Here is a 7,958-nt window from a genome sequence, read left to right as displayed (position 1 = left end):
CATTCTTTATTCACAGGTTGTGACCCTCCTTGTTCCCCCGAATAACGTGACCTGCAGGCCAGGTCAAGTTATGACTGATGGGGGAGGGCTGGTACCAGCCCATTGTGGGTGGTACCATCCCTGGGCAGGTGGTACTGGGTTTTACAAGAAAGCAGGCTGAGCAAACCAGTAAGCAGCACTCCTTCATGACCTTTGCATCAGCTTCTGCCTCCAGGTTCCCGCCCTGTTTGAATTCCTGTTCTAATTTCCTCTGATGATGAACAGTGATATGGAAGTGTAAGCTGAATAAACCCTTTCCTCCCCAAGTTGCTTTGGTCATGGTGTTTCATCACAACAATAGTAACCCTAACTAAGACAAGTTAGTTCCAGAATAGTGGAGTGTTGCTGTGACAGACCTGACCATGTTTTTGGGGGAGAATTGTGGAAAGACGTTGGAATTTTGGGTTAGAAAAGCCACTGAATGTTGAGATCTCAGTGAGCTGTTCTGTGGGAGCTTAGGAGATAGAGATGTTGAAAACAGTGCAGACAATGGAAGCCTGGCTCGTGAAGTTTCAGAGGGAAGCAAAGACTTTGCTGGGCTTTTTCTATGAAGAATCTGTGGTTCTGGTCATCTGGAGCTGAAGAATCAGCTGTGATTAACAAGATAACCTAACTACTAAAGCAAAACCTTGTGTTACTGAGACAATTGATGCTGGTTAGCTGGAGCTAAGAAATTAGTGGTGATTAAGAAGAGACCAGCATTGTTGGGGTGTAATCTTTTGGGAAGTGACTCCTGATCATCAGCACACAGAAGCCGGGCTCCAGAGGCAGCCAAGTTTGTAACTCAAGCTGGCAGCTGGACTTGGTAATATGTAAGAATCACCCACGTGGTACTCATTTTGAAGGCATGAAGGGTCATGGATTGCAGCTATGACTCAACACTCTGAGAGGCCAAGAGAAGGCATTGTTGCTTAGTGGCAGGTGCTTGCAGAGCCCAGGACTGAAGAGGTCATGGCAAAGAAGTTGAGGCTTCGCACCATAAAGGGAGCCCACAAGAAACTATTGGTGAAAGTGTAGCCGGGTTGAAACAGAAGGCCCCAGCATTTTGGAGATACTCGTACCATGGGATGACCAACAAGAACATCAGCAGCAGTGGTGAAGTGGAGTTTGCTGGGCCTAAAAGACAATCTGTGTGTGCTGCAGAAGGTAAAGCCAGAGAAATGACCAAGCCACTTGGAGAAGCTCAGAAGATCATGAGTGAATCTCAGACATTGAATGATGAGTTATTTATACTTTTGGAGTTTTGCTTTGAGTTGATTGTAACTGTGCCCTGACTCGTCCCTCTTTGAAGTAAGAAAATATTTAACTTATTTTGGAATTGACAGGAGACCACAGTTGAGAGACTTTGAATATTAAAAAGACTTTGAGTTTTTAAAGAGATTACTATTTTAAAGAGACTAATTTTAATATATATATATATATAAGTTTATATCCCGACCACAGTTTCCTCTCCCTCCTCTCCTTCCAGTCCCTCTCCTCACCTTTCCTCCTCTCCTGTAGTGGATATTCCTGGTTGTCAACTTGACTATATCTCGAATGAACTACAATCCAGAATTATAAGGCTCACCTATGATCCTAATCTGGAGGCTGAGAGATACAAGTTTCTGACCTGAATCTTGGCATGGAGATCTTGAGGCATATTGTCTGAGTCCAAGAAGATTAATACAGGGAGGTCTCTGAGTTCAAGGTCATCTGGGATTAAAGGTGTGGCACACACCTTCAATCTGGGTCACACCTTTTGCTGGAGACCTATATAAGGACATTGGAAGAAGGAAGGCTCTCTCCTTCATCTGCTAGCCTTGAGGGACTGAGCAACTGCTAGATCCTTGGAGTTCCATTCACAGCTGCTTCTGGCCATTGTTGGGAGTTGGACTATGAACTGTAAGTCATCAACAAATTCCTTTACTATATAGAGACTACCATAAGATCTGTGACCCTAAAGAACCCTGACTAATATACCTCCCATCCACTCTTCCTCAGTTTCTCTAAAGAAAAGGGAAGCCTTCCAGCCATGACATATCAAGTTGCAGTAAGACTAGGAAACCCAGTAGAGGGAAAAGATCCCAAAGGCAGGCAACAGAGTCAGAGACAGCCCCTGGCCCCACTGTTAAGATTTCCGAAAGAAGCTCAAGCTACAAAACTGTATTCGTGGAAGGCTTAGATCAGTCCCATACAGGCTCCTTAATTGGTGCTTTTTTGTGAATTGTTTGAATTTTTAAAGACTGGGACTTTTAAAATTTAGAATGTTTATATTGTAATGTTGCTATTAGTGTGTACTCTTGGGGAAGAACAAGAAATTAGAAGTTATGGCTTAGCAGTGTTGTGTTTGTATGCCAAGCTGACAAGGGGTCAATTGTGCTAGCTAGTTTTATGTCAACTTCACATAAGCTAGATGTATCTGAAAGGAGGGAGTCCCTCTTCCCCCCCGCAAAAAAAGAGATAGAAAAGAGAAAATGCCTTCATAAGATCTAGCTGTAAGACATTTCCTTAATTGTGATTGATGGGCAAGGGTCCAGCCCATTGTGTGCGGTGCCATCCCAGGGCTGGTGCTCTTGGGTTCTATAAGAAAGTAGGCTGAAGCCAGGCAGTAGTGGCATATGTCTTTAATCCCAGCTCTTGTGAGGCAGAGGCAGGCAGATTTCTGAGTTTGAGGCCAGCCTGGTCTACAGAGTGAGTTCCAGGACAGCCAGGGCAACACAGAGAAACCCTGTTTTGAAAAGCAAACAAACAAGCAAACAAAGTAGGCTGAGCAAGCCATGGGAAGCAAGACAACAACCAAAACCCCACATCTGTGGCCTTTGCATCAGCTCCTGCCTCCAAATCCTTTCCCTATTTGAGTTCCTGTCCTGACTTCCTCTGATGATGAACAGTGATGTGGAAGTATAAGGCAAATAATCCCTTTCATCCCCAACTTGCTCTTTGGTCATTGTGTTTAATCACAGCAATAGAAACCCTAACTAAGACACTGCTTTTACTCTCTGATTACCCTAAGGGTGTGGGGTAGAAGTATCTATGTACTTCATATGTAATATAGTAAACAGTAAAGATTCAGGTAAAAAAAATTAAGCATCCCCAATCAATATATAGAAAACATGTTTCATAGGCAGAATTGACCTACTATAGAAATGAAGATTCAAAATACATAGTTAATCTAAATTTCTTTTTTTTTCTTTTTTTTCTTTTTTTGGTTTTTCAAGACAGGGTTTCTCTGTGTAGTCCTGGCTGTCCTGGTAAGAATGCTCATCAGTATAACCCAAAGTAGGTGTGTGAATTGAGACATAGTGGGACTGATAGAGAAGAAGAGTGAATTAGAATGAAAACTAATTGAGCTGCAGGGTGGAAGTGAATGTGAGTGAGGGTGATTGATTCCAGTGGTTGGTTGGTCGAGTACAGGGCACCTCTAGTGAGCTATCAAAATTGATTGGTGTGCTTTACTGAAAAGCAAATCAAGGGAAAGAAAGCACTAGTAAATAATGAGTTCTGAAGGATATTGGTTCTGTAGGATAATGGGTTGAAAAAAAAGTATATGGACACTAGGGAGAGGCATGTATGGGTAACTGCTGGCAGCCTGTGTTGAGGTTGAAGCCATCAGATTTTCAGCCATCCGTGATCTCTCCATTTTTTTTTTTAAATTGGAGAATCACAGGTATGAAGACATTCCAATTGAATTTCCAGGGCAAGTAGCTGGAAAGATCCAGGAGTGTCCGTGAGTTATCTGACAAATAGTGAAGGCTGAAAGATTTTAAGAACCCATGCTCACTATTGAAATAAACTAAGCCATCAGAGGCATTCCTAGGCCACAGTGACTGTGGAGCTGCAACAAGCCTTAGGCCAGTTCTCCTCAACTTGTGGGTCACAACCTCTTTGGGGTTATATATCGGATATCCTATATATCAGATCACAGATATCCTATATTCACATCACAATTCATAACAGAATTTTACAGTTATGAAATAGCACTGAAAATAATTTTGTAGTTGGGGGTCATTACTGTGGCTGCCTGCAGCCACACACAGGCGGGTCTTCTAGAATGAGAGTTAGAACCTGTGAAAAGTTAAGGGAACCGGAATACAGGAAGGGGTTTAAAAATGAGACAGAGGCATGGTGTGCTTTCAGTCCTCCATCATTTTTGAAAACTCTTTGTTACAAGCAGAGAAAAGACCCTCCCCCAGTCCGTCAGCAACTCATGGCCCAATCAGCATCTTTATCTTCAGTCTCTGGAGGCGGGACTTCCGGCATTACAGGCAGTTGGAGAGAGGTGTGGCTATTAGCACGAAGTCGGAGAGAGGCGTGGCTATTTGCAGGAACTTAGAGAAAGGCGTGGCTATTTGTGGCAAGGCAAGGTCTGAAAGAACCAGCTTTTAGCTGGAGGAGGGTCACACATTACAATACGAGGAGCTTATTAAATGGCCACAGCATTAGGAAGGTTGAGAACCACTGCTATAAGAAGAAAGGTAGGGGTAGCTTAGGTAGAAGAATGTGGGAAGCAGGCATGAGCAACTGTTGGGGTGGGCACTTGTACCTCCTTAGTAGGTACCTGTTATAGTATTCTTTATACTATGAGCATATGTTCACTTATCCCTTTCAGAATACCAGGGGATGTGCAGTAAGGGTCACTCTGAAACCTCTAGACAATATCAGGGTTCTGGTTTATTTTTAGACAGGCTTGGATATGCAGGGCTTCAGTTGTGCTAGGCTAAAGGTAATCCCTGGTTTGTGAGCACATAAATGTTTCTATATTATGGGCTACACAAATCTTTCTATGTCTTGTGCAGTAGTGAGGCTGATGCTCCTAACCAGGTGCTCTGTCGTTGAGGCTGAGCCCAGATGACGTCCCCCTATCTGAAATGAAAGACCTAGCTGTTCAGTGCATTCGGTTCTGTGTAAAAGCACTGTGAATTGGTGAAAGGAGACACAATAAAGCCAGTTTCCAAACACAGACCATAAAAACCGAGCCATTTAAACATCATAAGCCATCATTAGATTTTATACAGGCATGATAGCACACACCTTTAACCTCATCACTAAGGAGGCAGAGGCAGGAAGACTTCTGTGAGTTCAAGGGCAACCTGGTCTATATGGTAAGCTCTAAGGCAGCCAGGGCCATATTTGTATAATTAGATTTTATCATGACAAATTATATTCTTTTTTAAAAATAAAAATACATCTTTATATGTAAAAAAATCCCACTGGTTTTCTATTATAAAATTCATAAAAAGAGTCATATGAATTAAGAGGCTACATTCGCAAGGTGAAAGACTATTAAAACTACATAAATTCTTTTTAAACTAATTGGAAAATAAATTAAGTAAACTCTGTTATTCAGTGCTGTGTAAAGTAACTATCAAATTCAGCAAGCAACCACACAATCCTTTCCTTCTCTTTTTCTACTTCTATGAGCCAGAGCTTTTCTATGTACTCAAACTGGTCTTAAACTTTTGCTCTCCTTGCCTTGGCCTTCAGAGTTCTTAGATTACAGACCATCATGCCTAGCTCTAATCAGGATTCGTCTGAAAGTGAAAAGATACTGTTAATTACTTTAGGATAACAACAACAACAACAACAACAACAACAAAAACCCAGGCACAGCAGTGAATACACACCTGTAGTCCCAGCTACTCATGAGCCTGAGGAGGAAGTCATTTGAGCCTAAGTGTTAGAGGCCAGCCTTGGCAACACAGCTATTCCTTTACCCCACTCCCCAACAAAGGGAGACACACCTAGGATATATGTCCCATAGATAAGGTAGTGTGGGAAACTGTTTTCCCTGGTGTGCCTTGCTTCTTCAAAGTCAAAGGTAACTGGTACAAGCACCCTGCGACGTGTGGTTAGCACTCTAAAGAAGTAAACAGTTATGGTTCCTCACGTTGTGTTCTATTCCTTCTACCCTCCCCCACCCCACTACTGGAGACTGTACCTAGTGATTTATGCATGTTAGGTAAGTGTTCTAGCACTCGGCTTTACTCCTGGCTCTCTTATTATGTTAGGACAGGGTTTCACTGGCCTAGAATTAATTCTATAGTCCAGGCAGATCTTAAATCCATAACCTGTCTCAGCCTCCCAAGTATCTGGGATTACAGGCCTGGGCCACCTGCCTGACTTGAGGTGGGCTCCTCTTCCATGAGACACTTAACCATGCAGTGACCACAATAGCTGAGATGAAATTTCAATGGGTATTAAGTCTCTGGTCAAGCCCCTCTCCCCAATGATTCTAGCTTCTACAGGTGAGAAGCTGGCAGAACTGTGGGTTGGTCTACTGCATGTGTCTCCCTGGGATTGCTAATTTTCTGGAGGATTCTGGGCCAGGTGCGGTTCCCATTCAACTTCAACCAACTTGTATAGCTCCATTGTGGTCTGGGCATCTTCCACCGAGGAATGTCCACTTTTTCCAGCCTGGATGTCCCCACTCAGCAGCTTCTTGGTGAGATGCTTCAGTGACAAAGTGACATATTCTGGGCAGTCAGCCTTCCAGTTGAGGAGTAGTATCTGGGAAGTGTCTCGGGTGAGGGACTTGGGATAAAAGTACTGTAGGGCTTTGTAGTCATTGTGAATGTCATGCCCTACCACTACCTTCCCTGAGAGTATCTTCAAGATCTGACTCCAAGCAGTCTTAAAGGGTGTAGCATTAACCATGTGGCACTTCCAGATGCCACTCCATCTGGTCCGGTAGTCCACAATATAGCAGGGGGGGCAGATGTACTCATCATAAAGCACATCTCCATTGTAACTCACAATGTTGCATCGAGCCAAGGAACTAACATGCCCCTTGGGTCCTGTGCCCACCATTTCATAGTCTACTGCCACCATCTTCCCTGGCAAGTTTTGGGGGACTATAGGGCACTTATCTTCAGAATGAGCTTTGGTGGAGTTCTATACAGCATTTTTCTTCAAGGGCTTCTTGGAGCCTTTATCCTTTGACTGAGCTTAGGTGGAGTTCTCTGTAGCAATTTTCTTTTTCAAGAGCTTCTTCTTAGCCAGGCAGCGGTGGTGCATGCCTTTAATCCTAGCACTTGGGAGGCAGAGGCAGATTTCTGAGTTCGAGGCCAGCCTGGTCTACAGAGTGAGTTCTAGGACAGCCAGGGCTACACAGAGAAACCCTGTCTTGGAAAAATAAAGGGGGCTTCTTCTTGCAGCCCTTCTTCTGGGTGAGAGATGGGTGGCTTAAGAGGGCCTTTGGAAGGGCCTTTGGATGGGTGGTCTTTGGAAGGGCACTCTGAAACTCCTCTAGCAAATCTATTTTAGCCACAACAGAAGCTGTCTTCTTTGAAGGAGCAGGGTCAGCCAAGACAATGGGGCGGTTCTTGTCTTTGGACTGCTCTGAGTCCCTCTTAGAGGCAGCTGCCTCTTTCTTCTTCTTTGGGCATGGAAGGACCTTCAAAATGCTATCTACTCTGGAAGTCCCCCCTTTCTCTTCTGAGCTGACCTTAGACACTTGCTAGGGTGTTGGTTCTTTTTATTCAGAAGTCCTTTCTGTTCCAAGAACTGTTGTTTCTTGATAAAACATTGATGTTTGGCATTTCCTCCAAATGCCTTTTTCGAGGGTTCCCCAAAGTTCAAATTCAGGAGTGTGGTAGACATGAAGTCAGTGGATGGTGGGAGAAAGCTGGGAAGAATGGCTCACTGATAGCAAAAGGATGAGAGTCTCATTCTCTGTGGAATCCCATAGTTCAACATGTGGAGGAGTGCAGTTAGCCTTGGGGACAAAGTAAACCTGATAAGCTGCACCATAGGCCTCCAAGTTTGCAAAGTCCCACTAAGATTGTAAGCATCCGGCGTTGGATGCAGGTGCCAGCGTGCACAGGCACCCGCAGTGCCCCTATCTCGGGCAATGAAGTCAAAGACTTGGAGTGTGAGATCAGCAGCAAGGGTGGTGGTGGCAGCGGCAGCATGGGTGGGGGCGGGGGCGGGGGTGGGATGCG

General features: G+C 44.2%; 1 pseudogene; it reads right to left on the bottom strand.

Moving 5' to 3' along the window:
- Window positions 1-6,318: 6,318 nt before the first annotated feature.
- LOC116094761 lies at window positions 6,319-7,617 on the bottom strand (annotated as a pseudogene).
- Window positions 7,618-7,958: the final 341 nt, after the last annotated feature.

Source organism: Mastomys coucha, chromosome X (assembly GCF_008632895.1).
Source record: "Mastomys coucha isolate ucsf_1 chromosome X, UCSF_Mcou_1, whole genome shotgun sequence".
NCBI classification, from domain to species: Eukaryota; Metazoa; Chordata; class Mammalia; order Rodentia; family Muridae; genus Mastomys; species Mastomys coucha.
Note: the sequence above shows the minus strand (reverse complement) of the source record. Positions and strands in the feature narration are given on the sequence as shown.